The 26,125-nt window shown below is 42.4% G+C and overlaps 1 protein-coding gene across 1 annotated transcript in view; it reads left to right on the top strand.

Annotated features, from left to right (window-relative positions):
* The window catches only part of sorcs3a (sortilin related VPS10 domain containing receptor 3a), a gene marked incomplete at both ends in the record, with an annotated part of 213,984 nt that overhangs the window by 41,307 nt on the left and 146,552 nt on the right, over nt 1-26,125 (top strand). The gene's annotated exons all lie outside the window — the stretch shown is intronic.

The following is a 26,125-nucleotide window of genomic DNA, read 5'->3' as shown; positions in this document are numbered from 1 at the left end:
ATTTAGCATTTAGCTGCCATGTCTAGCCGTTGAAATGACAGTTCCTGTTAGTGTCCACTCCAGTGTCTCTGTTGTTAGTTATATCCTGCTGAGAACGTGGCAATAAAATGCCATGCTGACAAGCTGTTAATGGCCTCAACAAGGAAATGAACTAATTGCAATGACTTTCACATTCTCACAGCCTCTGTCCATATGTCCATTTTGAATTCTCCCTGTGGAGTCACAATATGTAACAGCAAATTACTTTGACTATTAGAATTAGATGTCATGCTGGCACATGGCTTATTGACTTAGGGAAAGTTTCATAGACGGAAATCTGAAAAGTTTTTCAATTGTATCCTCACATGGAGACAGAGGGGGAAGAGAGAAACACTTTACAAAGGTTTGGAAAAAGGTGACATGCATTTTTCTCTTTTAGGGATGTGCACTCTTGCAAGAGTTCAGGCCGAAATGTTCATGGCCCATTTAGTCCTGAACACATCAGGTCCAATGTGCCATCTGTGTGTTTTTCTCTAGGAGGAGATGAAATCCCAGAAAGCACAGTAATGTGACAGGGGGAGAAATGTCCCAGCAATGTTTTGCGAGTGCAGAGCTGAATATAATTAGACCCCAGACATCCTGAGGGAGTTACCAAGCACACCGCTCTAATGTCATCATGACTTGGCCTCTGCTAAGGCCAACAGTAACATGAACAAGCAGTTTGGATTAACCTTTCATTTGATGTTTAACAATACTGTAGATGGTAATGGCTCTCAGAAATCCGGTTGTAAGTCAACTGAGTCATCTGATGCTGAACAAGATCAATGCTAGCAGCCTGGTACTATTGATACATATTTTATATATATATCCATCGTCCCCAGAGGATGAATCCACGACTATAATTGACAAAAAGAAAGACGTATTATTTAGCACTGAAGAGGTCTGGCTATGTCACCATGTGAGTGTCCATTAGCAAGTGTTAGCACACTTACATGCTAAACTAATATAGGGAGCATGGTAAACATAATATCTGCTAAGCATTAGCATGTTGGAATTGCCACTGCTAAGGTTAACATGTAGTTCAAAGCATCACTGTCCACACTGTCCTCTCAATCCAGGTACTTGAGTTAGTACACTTCCATGTAGTTTACTGTGTACCCAACTTACTTACTGCATGGCTTTTGATAAGGTAGGGTTGTGTCATATTCAACACTATACCAGAAATGACGTTCACAACATTTGACTGCTTCTGGGGGGAGACTGTGGCTTAGTGATAAAGCGTGTCGTCCTTCAATCCGAGGATCCGCCACTAGTCCACGTCGATGTGTCCTTCGGCTAGACACTTAACCCCAAATTGCTCCTGTAGGCTGTCTGCCTGCGGTGTGTGAATGGGTATGGATGTTAGTTAGTCCTGATGGACACCTTGCATGGTAGCCCCAGGCATCAGTATATAAATGGGTATGAATGGGTCAATGTAGTGAACATGTAGGGCTCTATACAATTCAAGTCACTTTACCGTTCTGCTTCTTGCTTTTAATGGCAAATTTATATCAGACTTACCCCAACTCACTTAAACATTACAACAAACTGAATAACAATGAACACCATTGTATGTGTGCCCAAGGTTTCACGCACAGTGGAAAAAGTGCAGCCATTTCTGCCCTTCTGCTACGTAACGTAACTATCGTGGCATAGAACAAATTGGATTCCCCTTAGATTTACATTGATGAGAACAGATGTTGTAACAGTTAGGATAACCTGTGAGCAGCTTCGCCAAGGTATGCTGGGGGAAAAGGACCATCGGAGGGGTTTAGAATTAAGGCAATCAGCGCTGAAGGACCTTATTCGGGGCGTCTCTGCTTCTCCCGTTTTCATTAGAATGCAAAGCAGCGGCAGCGGTTTGGGGCCCAGGAAGAGTTGGTGACACAGAGGGGGAAGGATAATAAAAGTGGCAAGAAGAATAGGAAGCCGAGAACGTCTGTCGAGGATAAGGACGACATTGGAAATGACAAAAGATGTATAGCCTGTGATGTGGTGTCAACCGAATCGGAAATGGATGAGAATAATACGGAAATATAAAGACAGTGATGGAGAAAAGTGAACTCAGAGAAAGAAGAAGTTGAGTTCATGATAACTATACTAGCTCTAGAAATATCTCAGTACAGCAATCAAATATAAATGTTATTGCGACATTGCGTAATGTAAAATAGGTGATGACAGAAGTATGTTTTCACTGTATTACAAATTGGAAACATTTTTGCACAGGTGTTGCACTGTATTTCAACTGACTGTTCAACTGTTCATCAAGCCTGTCTTTGAAGACTGGAGACAATAATGTAGAACAAAGGATTTTCCAAATGTTTTTTTTTAGTGTGCCACCTCAGGGCCGGATATTGGGAACAATTTCATCACCTTGGATTTAAAAAATAAATAAAAAAAGAATACTTCCAATTCAGCGACATACTGCGTGATGAGTAGAGACACAGAAGCCTTTTGCCAATGTAATGCACACTGCGCTTGCATTCAAGCCCGAGGCAATGTTTAGTCATTTCATTAAAATGGAACACAAATGGATAGCCATGTAGTTTTTGCTTCATTAGACCCAAACTCCGCAGCCTTGCTAGTGCTAAAGATCCTGCCTTCCCTCCAGAAAATTAATTGCAGCATGTAATATTACTCGAGTAGCAAAAATATGAATAAATTATGTCAAAATAGATGAAGGTGAGATTAATTATTAACTTCTTTTCTCAATTTACCTTAGTTTGGTATTCCTCCATGGTTGCTGATCATGGAGTTTTTTGCAGATATTTTTATGAAGTTGCACATAAGTAGGCCCTCAGTACATCATCTTTATTGTCACGGGGTGTGGTGGCGGACCCAGATGGAGACGCAGACCAGAGTGTGAGTTTAAGGGGTTTTATTTCTGGGAGGACACCAGGGGCAAAAAAGCAAACAGGGACAGCAGGGAATCCAAGGACAGGAGGGCAGGGGTGGAAACCGGTTAGGACCAGGCTGACTGAGGAACCGGGAAGATGATCCAAACTGTTGGCACAGGAAGAACAGGGTACATTCAAGGGGAATATATTTGGATGAACTCAGAACAGGAACCAAAGCCTGAGCGGCCGAGAACTAGCCGAATACCACTGAGGTGTGACTATGATCTGCCGGAAGAGTGGACGAAGAGCCGGGGCAGATACACTGTTGAGTGATGAGTTGATGGAAGGCAGCGGGGTTGAATGGGCAGGTGAGGTGAGTTGTTATCAGGAGGGAGCCGGGAGGACACACACACACACACACACACTGGTACAAATGATTGACTATAAGTATCTCGCTATCACCTGGATTGGTCTCCTTACAACTGAGGTGGCGCGTGCCGGTGCCTAGCTAGCCATAGCTAACATAATCAATAATATGTAGTATGTGCCAACAAACTATGGAACACTCGTGCCACTGACGGGCATTATCATTTACTAACACTTTACAAATGATCTTCATCTATACGTCCTTAATACTTCATTTACAAATGGGGAATTCATCATTTATAAAGTATGAAACCCAAGCTTGTTAATAAAGAATGAAACATTTATAACGGTGTTTATGAATGAGTTACTAATGAGTATTCATGTTAGAATAATGCTTTATAAATGATGAATTCAGTGTTTATTCATGCTTTACTAATGCTAAAAAGTGTGTAGTTATTATAAAATGCTCCCAAACATGTTTCCCGGTGTCTGACAGTCGGTGCTGTGTCTCCAGACTGATATGGAAAGCTGATGATACCTTCCATTTTTATAACTGCATTCAAATTGTTTAAGATAGCAATTAGAAAAGTATCTTTGAGTTGGTTTGAGAAGTCCAGTTGGAAGCCCGTATTGAAATGTTTTGGTGGGTTTTCTTTCCTCCCATGGTTGTTTTTGGTGGAAAATCTTGGCGTGTAACATTCAGAGAATTTCTATGAGATTCTGTCTTTGAAAAAGTAGCAAAGGAGGGCATGAGGCAGGGGCTGCTCAAAGAGGACATATATTTGATTTAATGTGCCAGGACAGTGCAGAGTTAGAGCATACCCTCTGGTGGTTTACAGAGGAGAGCAGGACGACTCTGCAACCAGCAGGATAGAAGACTTTTATCAGAGGACAGGCTCACAGGAAGAAAGGCAGAAACGTGCTAAAGAGGTTCAGAAGGAGGGATAGGAGGCATCTGGTCAAGCAGTGAAATGGGCCAGCACGCAGACCCTCGGTCAAATAAAAGAAGCGACTGCACCCAAAAAGAGTAGCCTGAGGGTGTGCTGTAGCACAGAGGTTAATGAGCAGAGAGATCCTCTGCAGGGACGGAGGAAACATGCCCGCAGACAGGAGCACCATCCTCAGAAGTTCACAATAAGTACGGAATTCAGCCTTTTGCACCTATTTTGATTGATTTTCATTAGATTTAGCTGATGCTTTTATCCAAAGCGACTTACATTTTTGCTCGCTATACACCGCAACGGGGAGCAATTATGGGTTAAGTGCCTTGCTCAAGGACACAACGACATGGACTAGCAGAGCCAGGGCCGCGAACCACCAACCCTCTGATTGAAAGACAGGCATGCTAACCGATTAACCACAGTCACCCCAAAACTAAGTGACAGTCTTGTGACCCTCAGCTGAAGAGGGTTAACACAGGTACATTGAATCCCTCAAGAAATTAAGTGGAAAAACAGTTCAGATCGATCTGAACGATTATTAAATGACGAGCACAATGCTCATGTATGAGAATACACAACGGTTTATGTCTTCATGAGCCACCTATTCTGATGTGAACACCCATGGATTATGTTTTCTTGTCGTTTTCGACATTCAAGCTAGATTATATTTAGCAGAGCCTGAGTGCAGCATCGGTTACACAGAGAGAGTTGTCTCAGACGTGTCCATGCCACAACTAAATCAACCTCATTCCCCTTTTTTCTCCTCTGTACATCACGAGGATTGATTTCACAAAAAAACTAAAGCGAGAAAGAAACACAGAAAGAAAACACATCACGCTGTCTGGCAAAAAACTCAACCTCTCTCACCCCTCCGCAAAGGTTCCCCAACAGAAGTAGTTGCCAGATTGCTGGAGCATGAAGCACTAACAGCTTTGCCCAAGGCTAACTTCAACCTTTTCCACTGGAATGGAATAGGAGATGTCTGGTGAATTTCTCATTGTTTATCGTCTCATTTCATGAGGAGATTAAGAGTGAGTATCTTGCTTGGTGAAACAAGGGAAAAGCAGGCAAGCGAGAAGATCATTTACTTCTCTGACAAAATGAGCTTTCCTCTTGAGCGAAGCTGTGTGTGATTTAAGGTTTGAATTTAGCGAGAGGTTGGGTGTAATACTGAACAAATGTGCTTTTTGCATTTCTCACAAAGGTTGGATTTTAGTTTTTTTTCCTTGTGGTATTAATTAAAGAATGTAGACCAGATACACAGTTTTTTTCCAGGATGGATGGATATAGATGTTGTATCAAGTCTTTGCCCATTTATGTTGAATCTAAGACTTCACCGGCTTCCAAATATCTGTCAATCTAAATGCCTTATTCATTACAATTACAGTACGAATGTTTTGTTTTTCTTTCTGATGAAGGCCGCCATTATTCTAAATTATACCAATACTGTAATTAAATATGAATTTGTGACTAGAAAAGGTTGGATTTGGATAATGTAGTTTCGTTCTCACTCCCCCAACCTGTCAAATACGACACGTGTTCAGTGCTCCATGGCATCTAATACGACACACCGAGGAATCCTTTAACGTCGGTTCGAGGCATTTAATGAACCATTTACATGTATACACATTATTGATATAGTTAATGCTTTATCCACGATTCATAATTGGTTTCTGGTCGATCTTTGTATTTTTATATATTTCTTACAAAAGATATATTAAAGGTTTACAAATAATGTAAATGTAGGATCCAGCATCACAAAACCCCAAGCATTCACCCACGTATGTCATGGGAGACTCTGAGATGAGCCGTTTCAGTGCAATGCTTCTTTCTGATGGCAACAACTTTCGCTAAAATGTTGGATAGAAGAGGCCTATAGTTTTTGGAAAGGGTCTGTTTTTTTCGAGAGGGACTCAACCATTGCATGTTTAAAGAAAGACTGGGACACAACCAGAGCTCAGGAAACTGTTCCTAATAAAGACCAGACATGGAGTAGGAAGCCCTAGCATGTTGTTAAATTCAGTTCAACGGTCTTTATACTGGAGATGGTGACCCTGGAGTTTAGTGGATTTCAACAGTTGCTATATCTACCAACATTTAAGCCAGAACAACGAATGGTGTCATTTAACCGGAGGAATGATGGAGGCAACGCCTCTCATCTAATCCCAAACGGCAGTACACTTCTTATTAAAGAAGTCGACCTGAAACTCAACATCATCGTAAGAAGACAATACTGCGCTTGGGTCAAAATATGCTGATGGCAGCAGTTTAGAGGCAATCTAAGATGCAGGTTAAATGTTTTCTGGGCAGGGAATCTAAGTTAAAAGACAAGTTGAATTCATCACATTTATGGTGAGTAACATTCAGCTCATGGAAAATAGCTAAAATCAGATTTTGTGGATAGGGACTGTTGGACACCTGTGTTATTTGTTCCCACATGGACTATAACCCTTCTAATGGAGGACAGACCTGATGGCAGTGAGACCTGGAGTTTTTTAGGATATCAGAGCCAGCGGCACTGCAATTGCATTAAAGAAACGATGATGTCGTCGCTGTGCCTGAGCAGCCCCTGTGGCCCAAACCACTTACCACCAGGATGATTGCATCCGTAGGTTGGTTCTACGTGGTGTGGAGGTATGAACGGAGGCCCAGTCCTGTCTGAGTCCGAGCCTGAGTCCAACAATAGCCGGAAGGAGGGTGATGCTTGGACTGGGCTAGAACCATTAGAAAGCTTTCTACCAACTTTTCTGTATCCCAGATTGTATTCTCCAGCGGGTGGATGTTGCCCTCCAATTGTGAGTAGGCCAGATTACAGTTCTCACACTCAGCCATGTTGTTGACGAGTTGTTTGCAGGTTTTCTGGTGGCAGCAAGTGGACTAGCTGCAATATGAGCAGTGCTTCTCACCTGTTCTTCGAAAGGCAGATCATTCATTTAGCCAATTGCGCTAGCTAAAATAGCTCTCCGCTCGCCCAACCCTATTAATTATCTCAATACCATCATGTTTGCAAAGGTCAGCATATATCAGTGAACTAATTGCAGGAGGGAAATGTTTTAAGTGCAAATTCCATGACAGCCTGTAAGCCTTCAGCCTCTGACTTTCATCTCAAACACTCCGACGTGAAAATGATAATTGCAAAATTGGTGGGCGATCCTTTATTAAAGCTCTCCTGGGACAGGCGTTAACTAAGTAGACAATTCATTCCTCCTTCCACCTCTGGCATGGATCAAGTATTATTAATGAATTCCTCACTGAGTCTGACCTTTTCTGGGGTTAACCAAGAGGAATAAAAGCGCTGAAATTATTCAGAAGAGCAACCCCAGAGAGCATAATGGCAAGGATCCTTGCTACCCATTTATCTGTTTGCTGGATGGCAATGGGGCCTTCATCAGGTGCTTGTCTCCTTCAAGGCGTTGAAGATGCTTTGAATCTCCACAAAGGCGCTGAGCTGCTATCAGACCGTCGTATATTTGCGGAATGGGTGCTCGTGGTAATGAATCCTCTTGAAGATGTTGTGGATGTTTCACAGTCGCGCCGACTGTTTGCACTCCGCTTTGTGAGGCTCTCTGTCTGCCTGTCTCCGAGACATGGGAAGCAGGTGTTTGACAGCTGATGGGTCTTGCTCTGCTGGGAGCGACCGGCTCATCTCTCCTCTAATGAGCTACATGAGACGGATTGTTTCTTTATCCTTCATTTGACTTTACAACAAAAGTGAGAGTCTGAACAAAACTCTTTTGCTGCTGACAGGAGATGTTTACCCCCTTTGAGGCAGCGGAGAGACAAGTTGCCTCCATAAGGTCTTTGAAGGTGGCTTAATGATTTTCCTAAATTAACGTTTTGGCAGTTCCATCGTCTGGCTGCCTTTGCGATTGGGTCTGCTTTTATTGCACATTTTAGTTGCTGTGTGTTCAGTTTGGAGAATCGCTGGCATTTAAGGTAGCGTGAGAGATATTGAGTGTCGATGTTGAAGAAACATGGAATATTGATTGTGGCTGCTGCAGTTGGTGTCACTTCTGATAATACCAGAACCTGTGAAATGTTGAGTGGTTTTAAAGGTTTTTTTTAAATTTATTTTTACACAGTGCAATACACAAAAAATACACAAGTTGTTTAGAGAAGTGCAGCTCGTCATTGTTTAGTTATTATATTGTCAAAGAAAACAAATAGAGCCAGCTCAAAGTAGAAAATAATCCTTCCATTAGAATAGGATAAAAGAACACAATTTCAGATAAATGCTAGTGTGACTAATCCTTGTACATCCTGAGGTAGGAATATGTGAGGAGCAGTACACTCAACAATGCATCATTTCAGAACAACCCCAGGATGATTTTCACAAAATATGAAAGGCTCTGAAGCTTATATTTGTGACAAACAACAAACAACCTTCAGATGTAGCCTTATCAATTGCATAGTACACAACAATGTATATGTTTAGAGGTAATTCAGACCTAAACGTGCGAGTAGTACACTGACAAAAGCATCTTTTTGTCTAAACTCTTTTGATTAATACTTCCTGTCTGTCAAAGATGTTTTAGGCCGCTAATTCGGGCAAGTTGAGCACACAACATTGACATATCATCCCCTGTTATGTTCATATAGGGTTAGCTGGCAAACAGTTGCTTAGTTACACATCCAGCTGTTTAGCTCTGTTCTTGGTTCATGTCTTTGAAAGAGCCGGCTGGGAAGCGCTAAGCGCTCCACTGCGTTCACCAGTTAGTGTCTGCCTGTTGTTTGCTGCTGCGCAGGTCGTGTACAGTCACATTTTACAGGTCCTTTTTGTTGAAAATAGACGCTAAGAGAGCAGTGGGCGTGACCCAAAGCAGCAACTCGTCGTGGGCCGGACAGCTGAACAGTGACCTGAAGCTCGCTGAGCTCCATGAACTGCACATGTGCTGATGTTCCTCTGTAGGCTCAACAGGACGAGCCTCTCACTGTTATCACACGGGTATTTGATTTTGAAATGATAACAGTTTAGATTATTGGCATTAATTCCAAGGTCGCCACACCTTGTCGTCTGTATCTAGCACATCTAGAAATACATTCAACTTGTAATGTGAAAAGCAGCCCGGCAGTGGTTCACTTTTACTGACGGCATGTGGCTGTCCTCAAATCCTTCCTCACGGGGAAGCTCTCAACTCTGATCAAAAGCCACAGTCCTGGATCGCGTGTTTAGCTCTTAACGCAACAACACACGTACAGAAGATAACTCTGGAGTTAGCAGAGGGAGTTACACTTCATAAAATCCAACAGTAATGAATGGTGCATTCAACTTCAAACTAAACTTAAGGCTAAAATTAAACTTAATTAATAACTTAATGCTTATTTTACCGCATAAAAAACAATGGTGGTAATAAGTGGTACTTATTACCACCATTGTATTAATGTATTATTGTGAAAGTGTATTATTGCACACATCATAACAATCTTTATTTTTTTAAATATATTAACTATGTGTAAAGGATTTGCAAACCTTTAAAAATGTTTTTTAAAACACATATGCTGTGTGGGACTGTGAAGCAGGGTCGTCCTTCAATCAGAGGATCGGCGGTTTGATCCCCGGCTAGTCCATGCCGATGTGTCCTTGGGCAAGACACTCAACCCCAAGTTGCTAGGTGTGCTATGGGTGTGAATGTTAGTTAGTCCTGATGGACAGATGGCGCCTTGGATGGTAGCTCCTCCCATCAGTGTGTGAATGGGTGAATGATGACGTTGTGTGAAAGAGCTTTGAGCGGTCAGAAGAGTAGAAAAGAGATGTACAAGTACATGCATTTACCATTTACATGTATATACATTATTGATATAGTTAATGCTTTATCAATGATTCATAATTGGTTTCTGGTCCATCTTTCTATGTTTATATAGCTCCCACACCGACGCGCAGGCCCCAGAACCTTCTTGCTATAACCTGAATTGTAAATTATTACAATATACTAATTCCTGACACTAGGCATTGTTAAAATATATATATATATATATATATATATATATATATATATATATATATATATATATATATATATATATATATATATCTATATATATATATATATATATATATCTTAACTGCTGAAAGGCAGTTCATGAGCTACATCGGCAGCCTAAAAAGCCTTCTCACACTCACACACACACACACACACACACACACACACACACACACACACACACACACACACACACACACACACACACACACAGTGATACCATGTTGCTTTCATCAGAACACTTCTATCAATAATGCACAAAGAACTGCTTCTTTTTCTCTACTTGGCTGAATAAAGAAATCCTTTCTGGAACATTTTTTTACATATTTATTTTCTCTTCGAGAGCAACTTCAAATACATGCAAATCTATAATTGCCAAATCACCAGTGGTAGACAATTCCAGTGCGAAAGCCTGAACCATAGAATAGAAACTATTTGTTTGGCTGAAAAAGCGAGTGTGATTTGAAGGTGCTATGTCAACTAAAGCACAAACAGAAAGGATCCTCTCATCCTCTGTTCTTTCAGCCTTTGCCGTCATGTTGTACGGCCACAAAACAAGCATTTCACTAAGAGGTTTGCTCTGCGTCCTGTCTATTAATATCAAGAGGTCAAAGGAACAGGGGCAGGGCGGCTTGATTCAGAGAGGAGCGGTGTTTTGTTAGGGAAGCCGTGGTGCACTAAGCGCTCATGAAGCCGGAGGAGACTCAGCCACAGCTGAACATGATGGATCGCAGCGAGCTACAGGCAGGGACCGCGAGAAATAACTAATAGAAAAGAAAGTGGGGGAATGGGGCTTTATGTGCTCACCATTTCATTCCTTTATTCCAAGAGGTGATGGAGCTTGTTATGTTGTTGATAGCATGAGGTATTGCACAAACTCTACTGCCTCCTGGCTCCAGCAGGTGTTTTAGTGGAATTTTAGTGGAGTTGAATTATCCATTTAGCACCAGAGGGACAGTTCCTGACCTCTTCCTCTTCCTCTTCCTCTTCCACTCCCCCGCTCCTCCATCAGCCGCCCACAGTGGCAGCCGCGGTCAAGGTTAGGCCTCTTCTCCGATCTGTCGCTCGCTGGTTGAACCGAGCCGGGGAGGCTTACCGGACAGGTTCTGCCTGGTTTCAGGGCGAGCTTTCACAACGCAAGCAAACGACCATGATCTTTTTTTTCTTCCCCTGTTGCCATGGCGCCTGCAGACTTCTCTGTACCTGAATATCAGAAAGAGATGTTAAATTGCAAAATAAATAAAAATAAAAACACAGCAGGTGGGCTGTGGGATTTGCAGCATGAACTAAAAGTCTTAAAATAGAATAGAGTTTATCCAGCCAATAAAGCAGATGAACAACACAGAGAAAAGATGCTTCATGACAGAACTCAAAAAAGAAGTTTCAGTTTAATTTTACCTGCATGGTGCCAAGTTATCTTTTCATGAAACAATGTAATGTTTAATGGCTCATGAAAACACATAGATGTTAATTGAAGCAGTGAGGCTGATAGGTTTCCAATGTCCCCCCCAATGGTGGTCTTTAAATTGGTCCCCAATAGAATATTATGCCTTTCCTTTTTTGATACACTGTTGTGTTAATCTCCTGTTTGATGGTATATGGCTATAATTATGTGAAATAGTACCTGAAAATGAATCTAATGAAATCCCAAAGCTGTTAAATGTATTTACAAAATATATGAATAAATCAGTCAGAAAGGTTTTTCCCTGTTTCACAACTATGCAACTCTGTATTTGGTAATTCAAAGCCGTCTCGCTCGAGATATACTGTATGCAAAACATGCTCTCAATACAACGCCACGATGAAACATACGATGGCAACATGTCTTTCATAACGACTGGGCTTTAAATTAAGCTCTTACGGAAATTCAGTCAGGAAGACGATACGCATCTGCCATTCACTCACGGACGTCATTCATGATATCAGCTGCTCTGATCAGCTGGTCTCTTCTATCCAATAGCACAGAGACACAGTGACAAAGACTCCGTCAATACTTTATCATCACATATCATCTGTTAACAATGAACAATTATCTTTTGTTCATCTGACAACTTTGCTGCTGAAGTACACATTAAAATGTGATATATAAAATGCTGCTGGACCAACCCTAACCTACAGGCATTCCCTTCGGTGCCCTCCCAGTACACCTGTAGAACAACATGTTCCTGTAAGGTAGTATTACCACTGGGAATGTAGCCTGTGTTAGAAGTCTCCAAATGTATTTTTGGCTTGTTCTGTCTTGAGTCTACGTCCCACCCAGGGAATATTCTGCTGGCAGCTAATCTCGGCCCTCCTGTGGCTGGCTGAGGGTTCATGCTGCTGTTGGTGAACCTTACATTCTGAAATGCTTTTTCATTTCTGTGTCTGTGGCTGGATTAACTCCAGTGGCTGCTCCAGTTTACGCAGCTGTAAGCCTAACAACTCAACTCAACAGTCAAATTGGAAAGCTGAAAGTTTGCGACAAGCGTTCCAACCTCTTCAACACAATTGGTAACTTCCATGGATACACACAAAATAAGAGCTGGATGCAAATGTCAGCCTCCTCAATATGTCACCCCTTGCATTGGTTGTATCACTTCCTACACTTACACCTTTAATTTCCTGTATGGAAATATTTTTGTATGAGCCTAATGTGCTTAATTAGGGAACAAACACATTATTGAATGACTCAGAGCTGGTGTGATGCATTATAACCATGTGAGTGTGTGAAATAAGATTAAAAAAATGATTTTCCATTCATCATTATATTACACATAATGATTTGATTGAGCTTTATTCACAATGCTTAATAATAGTGGTGAGGCAAGAATGAATCTATGGCACCTTGCACGTCAAAAACTATTTTAGGGGAGGTTTTGTGTTATTTTGATCAATGGAAGACTGTATAATTGTATTGTGTTATATGATGCTGTAGCAGCCGATACAACAAAGGCTCACCAGCAGGTCTACATAGAAAAACAGGCTCAAAGATTAAAAGTTCAATCTTCTGCTGCCCAGTAGTAACAGGTGATACAGCTGTGCAACAACTCAAATGAACTGAAGACACTTTTATCACATATTCTAACCTAATTATCAACAGTTACCTAAAAGAACATATTGGTCTCTCAGATTGAGTCTTCCTCAAAGGGCGAACCAATGTCACAATGTCCCTCAAACCAAGTCCATCAGATCTAATGGGTACCAGCATTATTCTGATTAAGACAATTCATTCAGACATTCATTTTCACAGGTTTTTCTCATTTCTTCTGAGCTAGTTGCTCAGAAGAAATGAGGGAAACTGTATTGTAGACTCCCCCCCTACCTCGGCCCACATCAAAAGAAAACATTTACAGGTCCATCAGTGCTGTTCTCTTTTAATCTGCAGTCTGTGATCACATTGCAAAAGCTCAGGGACATGGGGAAGAAGTTGCTCGCCCGCCAGATGATCTGCCATTAGTGAGCAAAATGATTGATTTCTTAAAGTGGATGTGTGGCTGGAAAGAAACATTTACCCCTCAGGCAGCGAGGCAGCATTAATAAAACATTACAGGGAATGACTCGCCAGCTCCCAGAAAGCAGAGTTTAATGACTGTTTTCCTGTCTCTCTTTCATATGTTTAAATGCTGTTCATTGAGATTTCCAATCTACTGAGAGTATGCAAGTCGTGTAAAATACTGGGAGGGACGTAGGTTAACTCTGCAAACTTTAACATCGGACTAAAAGTTATGAGTCTCAGGTGGTGTCAAAGTGTTTGTATTGCCGTTTCATTTCCCATCATGAGCTCCTTTCTGTGAAACGACTTGTAATTCCAGTCATTGCCGGTGCCGGTTTCAAATGTTTCCATTAAAATAGAAATGGTAGGAAATGACTGTCGGTTTGACACATTCATTCAAAGCCATTGTCTGATATTCCACAACTGCTGCATTGTTTACCCAGCCATGATTTGGAGTTAATTAACTGAATATTTCAGATGTAATCTGTATTCATTGTCCAGACTGCTGTCACTTGTTTGTTTGTTTGTGACAAGCAGCATCTCATTTCTCACAATGAGAAATGCAACACCTTTTGAAACAGTAATTGGACGTTTATTCTGTCCACATGTGATGTCGCTTTGCTCAATCATCCTCTTCTAATGAGTGAAGGTGATTGAAATTCTTGTTTCTGGACTATTAATGGGCTTTCATTCAGTTTGCCCCACAACATTATTAAAGATCTTTCTTTTCAACAGTTCATTAAATGGATCTTCCAAAAATGGAGGAACGGGTAAATAGGCAAACAATGACCCATCCATATATTTTCCAGAGCTCTGGAAAGTAGATAGGTAGCTCTGGTTTGCAGCTGCAGGCCGAGGAAAGCAGCTCAGACGTGCATCCGCCCAGCAACACCCTCCAAGGGGTCCCGAGACATCCCCCGGTCAGATAGGATCTTTCCAAGGTGCCCTGGGTCTACCCACGGGTTGTTTCTCGGTTGGACTTCGCCACAGATGTGATGCGGATAAGATGAACAAACCACTTCAACTCATTCCTTGTGATGTGAGGGAGCAGTGGTCCAACTACAAGCTGGCACGCCATTTGTGTTCTTCACTCGTTCACCCTTGAGGGAGGCTCATCATTCACAATGCACGGCCATACTGGATATGCAAACACTCTCAAAAGAAGACCTGGTCTACTGTTCCACAACAAGGTCAGAGTTAGCATTGCTCACCCCAAATCCAAGGTTTGGCAATTTCTTGGCACCTCCTTTCCATTGGTACTCCCTTGGAAACATTGTAATACTGCAATTGTAGCAGAACCTCTGGTCCCCTGTTACTAGGCCTGATCTCTGTGGCCTATTGGAAAGGCTTGTGAGGACTACCCAACCTTGAGTCCTCTCAGGACAGATTCCCCACAGCGTTTAAAGTAGCTCAGTGACCTCTGACAGAGAGATAAGTAAAACATCCCCGGCTCAGTGAAGACAGCTGTCTCTCTTGGCCTCTCACTCCTAACCTGGATCTCTGCTCCAGAGAACTACAGTGTATCCAGCTCCGTCCCACCAGGGACATCAGTCCACCATCACAACAGCCTTTTTCTCTGTACCAGGCTGCACACCTACCCCTGCAGGGGATGAGTCCAATGAGTGAAGACCCAACCACTAAGCGCTCACCTGTGAGCTCTCCTGGCCCGAGAAAGGTCACCCTTTCCTCCTCCCGCTCTACAGGGGTCTGTGAATCGTCCATGCCAGAGGTCCTCAAGGTCTGAGGCTGGGGGCCACCCCTCGCACAACGCTTGGAAAAGGCGTGCATGAGGACGTTAGCCTGTCTTGAGAGAGAAAGGAGGGACACATCACAGTGAAGAAGACCACAACAGGCTGATCGCAACATAATGAGTAAGTGCTGGAGTGGAAGCTGGCAGACTTTCATGGTGGGGATTTGAGCGAAGCCTGCCATAATGTAAAAATGTAAAAAGCAGCTGGCGAGGTGCCACCTCCATGCATTAAATGAAGTGCACTCGTGTGCTCCGCTTTGTCGGTTAACAAGGCACTCTCAAGTGAAGAATCAACATGCCCTAGCAAGAACAAAGGCTTATTCAAATGCAAGTCTTTCCAAAAAGTCATAAACCTCTCCAAAGGAAAAGAAAAGGGGCAAAACAAGCTCAGCACAACGCTCTCACACGGTCACAGTTCTTCTATAGGAAAGAAAATGGTCGGACCTCATGTTGAAAGTGACATTTGAAATAGGGTTTTCTTTTTCTGCAGGACCACTTTTATGTAACAGTGGTGGATTTTTACAGGAAGAACTGAACAAAAACACTTTTGCTCTCATAAGTGTTCTGCCTCTAGGAGCCACTTTGCTGTGCTGGTGTGCTTCCTGTTGGTGCCAATTCAACCTGAGAGGTTGTATATATGCATGTCAATCATGAACCCATCCTGTGTGGCATCTCTCTCTTGGACCCACTTCCACAGCGCAGTAGACATCAAGCTTTCCTTTAATCTCCTCTGCACCTTCCCGTTGGGTTTCCCTTTGGATCTCGAGGGCCTGTTATCTCGTGTCCTCTGCAACGTCGTTGCACTGACATTCTTGTTTGAGCTATCAGCACAATTTTGTCACACACAATGGAATGCTGAGGAGCTGAGGAACAACTTGACGGAAATAAGCAGGCCAGCTGATAATAATAGTGTACCAAGGGCGTAATGTCCACTGGGGACTCACCTACTCTGCTTTGCTTGTTTTTCAGCCAAAGAATATTTAATCTATATTAACGGTTCATACTCTTCTAATAAGATGGTGAAACCAAACATCCTCTAAAAATAAGACAGTAAATATGCAAATACATTATTTCCATCAAACAGCATCCCATTCGCCAGGAAGGAAATGTTGGCATTGTACTTATGTGGATGTCATAAGTTACATGGTTTAATTACTAGTATAACAAGAGAGGAAGTCCTGAGGGGCCTGTGTGAAACCTACTGGGTTACGTTCTTATAAAACAATTATCTTTTTTTCTAACCTTAACCAAGTAGTTTTGTTGCTTATTAATAAACCGGACCCATCGTTTCTCACCGTTACCCACGTGGTCCGTTTGTTTCGTGACACGAGAACCTGTTCGTAAAACGTCTTTTGGTGTCGAAAACCTCCACATTCGACATTCAGTGGTTTGCAGAAACGTACAACGTCTAAACACGCTTTTATTGTGACATATTTTTTATCTCGTTATGCCTTTTCAACAGAACCAATGCTGACAGCACATTTAATTGACTTTACAGTTCAACAGCATTTTACAGAGCACCAACTAAAATGGTTTGCCTTTTAAATAACCTGGGGTTGTAAACAAACGGTATTTGTGTCCTTAATATATGCGATAAGTTATATTGTGAAATATTTACTTATTTGAACCTTTTTTTATGTTTGCTTTTAGAGGTGATTTTAATAAATGTATCACCACAGTTAGTGCAGCCCGTTGTGTTTTTGTTATGTTTAGTGAAGCCTAATCTCTATAGCCAGCTGTTTCAAACACACACATATCCAACTTCATAAGTGTTTTAAACGTATTAACCATATCATTTATTTATCAAAGCCCACCGTCTTGTCTGTCAGCTCCTCTGTTTCACCACAGGCAGATTCCCCTCACTCAACACGGTGTGCGAGGAAATAAAATCAGTGACTCAATACACGTTGCTCTAGGTTTTTTTGTTTATGGAAGACAGAGTGGATTTCTCACGTCTCGCTTCCAGCGGGGATTGCGGTTGCGTCCTCCTGAGTAGTGTTGCAACGGAGGAACATAACCGCGGGGCGACATTATTGTCTGAGATTTGTTGAGAGAGTTTCTCGATGGCATCAGCTGCAAGGAACGGCAGGCTTCTCTATACACACACGCACGCACACACACACACAAAAATGAACCCACTTGACATTATGATATATAAAACTGCCAATCCGATTTATTTACTTGCTGGATTTAGGTGCCGGAAAGCCGTTCCAGATGGTTATGTCACACGTTTACCCATGTGTGTGCCACAAGTCAATCCAACCCCGCTGATCACAGAGGCCTCTTCAGAGTCAGTGGGATGTTGCTACCCACCTGTCGAGTTGTGCCTCGCCACTCAGAGGCTCTCCAGGCGGCAGAAAGATGAATGAAGCCTCCCAAGTATTGATCCACACGTATCCACAGATGTGTCTAGTTTTGAATGGACCTTCTTCTGAATGTCCACACCTGTGCACTTTCTGTCCTGAAGACATTGCGTTGTTTTGAAAGCGATATATAATAACATGCAGGCATTTTTCTTTCGTGTAAAATGGCAAATGTCGATTGAGGACAGTGACATCGCCGACTTCACGTCTGAGATATGTCGCTGTCCTCAATTAACAACAAGGACAGAGTTTCTTAGTAAATGGGACTTTAGATTTCAAAGGAAAGAGTCAAAAGCTCTTTTGTTTAACCCATCATCATGCCTATAAGCCAATTCTCACGCTCTTTAATTCCAATGTTAAAGCGAGCATTCATAGATCTGAGCCAAACTCTAATCTCTTTAACAGAATTCACTCTCAAATATGCATCCATGTAATGCCACTTGGCCTTTTTATAGGACTTACATGCATTGGTGGGTCATTAAAATAATGTTTCCCAACATCACAGACACAGATCACATTCAGGTCTCTGGACGAATCAGTCTCTTGTCTATAGCATGAGATTATTAGGAAATAACTTTGCAACGTTTCATCATGAATGATATAATGATATACAGGTGTGTTCCCCTCTTCACTTTGACCTGAGGAAGACCATCTGTGGCCTTTCATTGCACGATAAACGTACATTAAATACATACAAGTAGTTAGTGTGATGAATGTATTCAAATGTAAGAGTAATAGTATGATCGTGATTTTTATAAAAAAATTAAGCTATACTCTAACAAGTACAATTTACTCTAAAACGTGTACCGTAACTCAGCCCACACTTTTAATGAAAAGTCACCATGTCTTAAGACTGACCCCCTCCACACACACACACACACACACACACACACACACACACACACACACACACACACACACACACCTCTGCTCCAAGCTTGACTGAAGAATTACTGTATTTGGTACAATTTGATGGACTGCTGAACTGTGAATGTGCTTCAGCTCCGGACAGCTGTCTTGCCCAGAGTGAAATGTGATGGATGGGGAGGAGAGCAGGGGGGACATATTGAAATGACCAGGCATGAAAGGAAGGAGACATTCTGTGTGGCTTTGTTTCACTAACCCCGACCACACACTGCCATTTCTGTTTGTTTCCTTCCACCGTTTTTGCCAAAAAAAGTGGAATGTCGTCTTTTGAATTTTGTATTTCAATGAATCAGTCGTCCATAAGTTCCTGCACATAATTCCGTCTCAAAATCATCGCGGACACGTAACGCTTTTCCACGGAGGTCAGTATTATTGATCAAAATAACGGAACTCATTGGGATGCTTTTATCGCGCCTTCGGTGACACCGGCTCTGTCTCCACCAGCGCTGTCGGGTCACAGAGTCAAGCCGGGTGTTACCACGGTGACAGCAGCTAAAGATCACGATTGACAAAGTGGATCTCCGTCCCAGAAAGACTGGCAGCTAAGAATAATTTCCCAATTACTCACCATATTTGGCAACGTCTTAGTCAGCAGAAGGCCTGCGGGCCATCAATCTAATCCGAGGAGATTGATCCACTGAGTGTGTTTGCATGTGACAGTGTGGAGAAGAAGAGGGGGAGCAGAGAGCCGGCGTCTTGAGAGACATGTGACTGCGTGCAGAAGGTTGGGGAGGATGTCCAAACTGCTTTGTGCGGTTTTATTGTGTGATAGCGGATGTGAGCAAACGAGTGTGTCATGTGCATCCGAAAGAGAGACGTGCTGGAACCGGTGGGGCGTCGGAGCCTTCAGCGGAGTCATCACATGCCAAGTTAAAGCTGAGGAGGCGACCGGAGGCCGCGGCGTGCGTTGCCTGTCTGAAAGGTCACGGGCTGCTCCGACCCTGACAGCTGGCTAACGGCGCTGAAATGCAGCGGGGCCTGACTGATGCTCCGAAATATAAACATATTTTCCTCAAACAAATAAAAGATACTTCAAACAGGAGCCCGGTTTATGTAAATATGCTAGATAATGACTTTCAACAGGTCCAACGCGGCGCAGAGCTGCTGCTTTGGAGTCTAAATTTATCATCGTGAAAAGGGAGAAAATGCTGTTCCTCGCATTGCAGAAGAATAAACACACGGATATGAACTAACTAATGAAAGAACACCTTCAGGCGCTTGCTCTTCATTCTGTACTGCAATGTAGGATCTGATGACAGCTGGCCGGCTCTTGTTGAAATCACAGTGAGCAGGTTGGACCTAAGTAGGTGATACATTTATGTGTTTACTCCAGAAATATACAGTATATCTGTTTAAGTATAAATATATATTTTTTTTCTTTTCTTCTTTTTTTAAATTCCAAACCGATACTGGAATAATGTTTTACTGGTGCACTCTCGTAAAAAGGGTTTTGTTTTTATTCATAACCTGTAAACATTTGAAGTATTTTCCCATTAATCTACCCACAGCCTGTCCGATATCTCTGCTGTGTGTTCATCAATGACTTGTGGAAGAGTTATGATAATTATTCCTGTGGTTTGTGTCCTTTTACATTTTTAATTGGCACCATGCCATTTCAATTCACCAAGTGTATTTTAGATTGTGAAATATATATAATACACGTAGGTGGTCTATATGGCCGAAGGTCTGCGGACCTCTAAACACGCTTGTATGCGTCGTTTGAGCATTACATACCAAAAAACACGTGTTTATGAATATGCTGCGATGAAAAGACTCCACTAGACTTTCTGAAACTGGCTGCAATCATTTGGATCAGAGCGAGCGTCGTTCTTCCCACCGCTGCTGGTTGAGCTCAATGCTCCCACACCAAAGGGAGTTATTATTCAAATATTAATATATTAAAAATATTAAAATTAATTTATTGTGTATCGCACTTTTCTTAATATAGTCTCACAGCGATGTCACAAAGGGACAATAAAGGCGGTTATTATACAAGTAAAACCTAAAAATAGTAACCGAGTTAAACTAGAGGATGGGATCACACCATCTTCAGGCCTCACCTACACACCTGTGAAGTTCTGTGATCACGCACACAGACTGACAAACACCTGGCAAAGTACTCTCACCTCCTCCTGGTATAGTTCCTGCAACAGCGTGTGTCTCCATGGCCACATGTCGCGAAGGTGACACACACACAGAGACTCACAAGGTGAAAGCAATGCCAGCAACACTGTCATGGCTGGTATATGGCTCTAATATTGTCTAATATAGCCAAATCATTTAAAATGTATACAGTCTTTTACTTCCGTTGAAATGTTATTTTCCTGGTCACAAGCCTGCCCTGTTGGAGCCATGTATTTTGTTTGATTATAAATGTTATATAATTAATTTGTATGATTTAAAGACGTTCCTTTGCCACATGAATGAATCTTATACTCACATTCGAAATAATGCTTTTTTTGTGTGAATTGTTTATATTTATCTGATGAAGTTCAGCTGGTATAAGAGGAAGGGGCGGGACCGAATATCAGGTTTTATTTTCTTATGTGGAACGGGACATCGGCACAGTCTTTGACCTCACGTTAGAACTCACGTTAATTTACGATAGAACTGAAGTTAGATTTATGATTTTGTTTGTTCGATTCAAGAGAAAATAAATCGACAAAAAAATGGAAATGGAATCAACGTCTCCAGTTATTATTTTTGAACCTTTTAACGCGTGAGTCAAGAAACAGAGTCCAATAACGTGGCACAGAATAGGAGACGAACAAGGAACAGGCCACCACACACGGCAAAGTGCGGCTACCGATATTTCAGATGCAGCATCCTCTCTGCTACGAGACACTTGCGCTACCTCACACAGTCTCGGGCCAGAAAGTGCGGCGCTGCCTCCGAGGACGCCGGCTGGTGTCGCACGGAGAGAGCAAATGTCAGCCTCAGCGTGCAGCATGTCTCTGTTGGGGCGGCAGATGTGACTGAAGGGAGGTCACGTGGCCCTGGAATATTCTGCTTCACAGGCTCTGAGATATTGTGTTCGGCATTTGCACCGACGGTGTTCGTTGTACTGTCTCACTGCCCGTGCTCTGTGGGTCTGGGAAACATAATCAGGAGTGTAACGTTTTGTTCACTTTACTGTTGCCATCCAGCTGAAAAGGCAATATCCACAGGGTGCCTCTGTGCCGTAGACGCACACTGCAACGTGATAGCATTATATGATGCTCTGGCTGAAACGCAGCACTGTTTGATTCATTTATTGTATACCGACATCTTGAAGTGAATTATTTCTTTAGAATCTAAGGGTGTATAAAAGCAGCTGAGATTTGATTACGAGTGCACTCTGCGACATTGCAGAGTGGAGCGGTTCAAGCACAGCGGCAAGTCTGAGAAATGAAAAGGTTTGAATGAAACATTGATCTCAAGGGGAACTGCAACTCTGTTTCAGCTCATATGTAGACATGATGCACGTTTTAACAATATGCACTCCTTAGCGTTCATGGTCTAGTTGCTTTGTTTAATTGATTTCCACAAAGAACATCAATTCCCGGGTTTTAAAAGGAAAAGGCATTTTCCTGTGTCACATACAGACATGAGGATTCACGACTCTGAGGCTCCTCCCCCCATAAACTACAGTAAATGTTGTGTTTGTTCTCTCCTGAACACATAGCTCTCTTGTGTTCACCATAATTCATAACCAACCTCCCCTCCTCTCTTGCGGCTGACAGACAGTATTTTACCGCTTGTCTTTTTAGTAGTTCAACATTGAATGACTGCAAAGCATGACAATAGTTCTTTTGTTTTGTCACCTAGACGGCATCAGAGATTGTGCTCTATGCATGTACACGTCTTTCTGTTGGATTGTGTGTGTGTGTGTGTGTGTGTGTGTGTGTGTGTGTGTGTGTGTGTGTGCGATGTTGCATGGGGCTGTTTCCACACTCGAGATGTAAGAACAGACTCTAAGTGCACTGACTTCAGGTCACCTTTTAAAAATTAATGATTTGCAACTTTACAAAGTCACATTCTGGTCAAAACGACTTGCAAACCAAATCGATTTGAAGTCTAATCTGTAATTCTCTGGAGCGACAGCCGCTGTGTTTAAGCGCGCCGCTGTGGCGTGTTAGTAAGTGGATCCGCTGAATGGACCTCCATGCCGGCCGGCTTCCATTATCTGGCATGAGGGAGAGCTCGATGCTTCACTTTAGTCTTTCCAAAATGGACTGGCTCAGGAACAGATGATGACTCATTGGCAGAAAGCATAGCATGTATTGTTTTTGTGCTGGTGATGCATCAGTAGCAAGCTTTGCACTACGGGCACGCTACCCTGCTTTCAGCGCCGCAGGGCTTTCGGATTAGTCCAATGAGAAGCAACCTCTTATAATATTAGACACTTGTATTGAGAGCGAGGATGTCTGATGTGAGAAAAGGAGTGTGGTGGACGGGCCTCGGGGGACCAGACGTTTTGTCACAGGACGATACGTTCGTAGCTTAATTTACGTTAGCATGCTAATGCTAGTATTTAGCTCACCCACATGCGATGCAGGACATTTCAAATCAGTTTACTAGTTTACGCAATAAAAAAATCACTGCAACTGAAAACTCTCAGTCTACTCCTTTGTGATGGAGAGTGTTCCCTGTTTGCATTCCACTCGTTATCAATATGCATTTTTGTCACTTCGAGCTTCGGAAATAAAACAGTATTTTGGAAGTCAGGAGACGCAACCCGCTCTCAGCAATTGCCGTGAGAATGACACATTTGCACACAATGAGAACGCTTCTCTTGCTTCTTGTGTGTCATTTGTGTGCCGTGTATCCGGACCGAGAGACAGGTGTCCCAAAGTGTTGTTGTTTCTTTTTTCAAGTTATGTTTATTACATGTTTACTCCTTATTTCAAGCAGAAACATGATGTTTTACCTGATCCTAGTGGTTGTGTTGCCTTACTGTTTCAGGAGAGTGATGTTTAATAAATGATGAGCTAAAAACCTAAAATGCACGAAAATGTCGGACATGTTGAGCTGTCCTTCCCGTGAGATCGGGTTCAGTGACGTAGTAAAGAGAGAGATACAGTCCACAAAAGGAGGAGGTTGGGGTGGATGGATGAGTCAAACAAACACATGGACTTCACCATGGAACCCGCAGTTCGTGTCTCATACAAAACCCCAAAACCAACCAATGAATACGTCTCATACAGACAAAATCTATTGGCGTACTCATTTTTATTGGCCTAGTTTTGCTGCCTAAATATAACCAAGTAGTTTTGTAGGAATTCACATATTACAACTGCCACCTTATTTAAGCCCAAACCATGATCTTTTCTTAACACTAACCAATTACTACCATTCCCTAAACATAGCCACACTGGTTTGTTTGAATTCATAACTCTGTATGCTGACATAAAGGACCAAATCCTCCTCTTAATTGAGCACCGGAGCTCTCAGCTGAGGTGCCAGATTTAATTGTGAAGAGATGTCAGTTTAAGGATTGGTAGACTCGACTGCAGCGGTCCTCAGAGTCTGGAGAGACGCAGCGAAGTCAATGAAAGCCTTGAACTTTAAGACAGGATGAAAGAAATGAAGGCAGGCGATAGAGATGGGGGGCAAGGAAAAGGCCCTGAGGGGGAAGACGGCAGGAAGGGCTGCAGGAGAGAGGGGAAGAGTGAAGAGAACCGACAAAGAGAGAAACTTAACGGAAGATAGATATGTCCCTGTACAACTGCCACTGACTTTATGCTGCTGAATTGCAACAGATCCAAGAAGTGCAGACATTTCCCTCCTCTGAGGGAGTAAGAGCCTATAATCTTCTCAGTTGATAATGAGAGCTCAACCTCGATGATACATCAGCCCAATGTAGAAAGTTAACAGCAAAGGCATCATTCTTCATTGCAAAATCCTGACACTTTTATTACCTCCCTTTTCCGCGGATCCCTATTTATAGTGTCGCAATGCTGGTGCAGATACAAGGAGCGCAGCAGCCAGGAGAGGCAAGCACACGGTGAAGTTCGGCTTTTAAAAGACACGCCGGCTCTTTGCTTACACAAAAAGGTAATACAGTGTTTTCACAGTCAAGAATAGAAGCCGTACGTCTTATTTTGCATTCAAAAGCCTTTCTGTGATGCTGATCAATTTGGAAACAAAAGATCAAATGGATACTCTGTTCCCACCTCTTCTCCTTGATCTCCCTCTCGATCTGTTTCTTCCCGTGCAACGACAACAACAGCCAAAGTAGCACAAGCGATGCTTTTTTTGGAAACCTCATCTCGGTGGCTTAAGAAATTAGAGATTCATTGTTTGGCAGCATCCACTGTGTCTCAACGGATGACAGAAAGAATAAATGTGTTTCTCTTTGTAACGATCACTTCGGGCCTTCGCTATCTCCCCAGCAAGCCCGGAGGAAAGCAAGAAAAGCACACGAGCCGGCTCTGATCGAGTCTCTTAATGAGACCTAATGGTCCTAATTCTCTGCGTCAATAGAAAATCCTTTATTTTCTCTGTGCATTCAAGGTAACAGAGTAGATAATGCGCCCACAGCGTGAGCTGCAGAGTGCTTTTTGAGCTGTTCACACTGAGAACAAAGATAACTGCTCAGATTGAATGACGCTGCTGATTGTTCCGAGCAGGGAAAGGTTACACATTTTAAGAGCCGTGGAGGAAAATCCAATGCCCTTTCATCAGGGATTTTCTATTAGCAATAGCAAGGATTTATATTGACCAGAAGAAAACCGCTTACTTCAAATTGGTATTTCGTCAATTGTGCCTTTTCATTACAACAAAATAAACACTGCTCTTTATCACTCTAAAGACAACCTGCTTGATACGCATTTGTACCGTGAACGACTTGCTCCTATTTTTGTAGTATTATGAAAAAGTATCAGGACATTGTATATGAGTAAAAAAAGAAACTGATGAAATCTGGTGCAGCAGAAGCTCATGTTCCCTTAGGGGATACATAGTTTACCCATTTTCTGAAAGCAGTATAACAATACAGTGGCTGTGTGATATGGATTATTTTAATATGTTTGTCCCGTGTGACTTACTGTATGTAAATGGTGAATGGATGATAAATAGACTTTTACAGCCTACAGGAGCCATTTGAAGGGATCAAACCGCCGATCCTTTGCTTGAAGGACGAGCCGCTCCTCCACTGAGCCGCAGTCTAACATGTGGACTAAAGGCCTTCACACACGAGGCTGTGGCCAACAGACAACATTCATACCGGCCGCGATGCAAAGTGTTCACATATGTTGTGATGATTTGTGTGACAGGGTTGTAGAGTTACTGAAGGACCAAACTATATATTGTGTTTTTAAAGAGACAATCATCAACAACAAATTAATAAATACTGTAAAAAGGCAGAGGTGGACATGTGAATGGCAAAATCCATGGACATTTTTATCTATTAGCCGTATGCCGAGTACACATGACAAAAATGGTGTTGTCAACTAAAAAACACTACTATCTTATATAAGGAAACATATT

Source organism: Taurulus bubalis, assembly GCF_910589615.1.
Source record: "Taurulus bubalis genome assembly, chromosome: 6".
Classification (NCBI taxonomy): domain Eukaryota; kingdom Metazoa; phylum Chordata; class Actinopteri; order Perciformes; family Cottidae; genus Taurulus; species Taurulus bubalis.
This window is presented reverse-complemented; position numbering and strand designations above follow the sequence as displayed.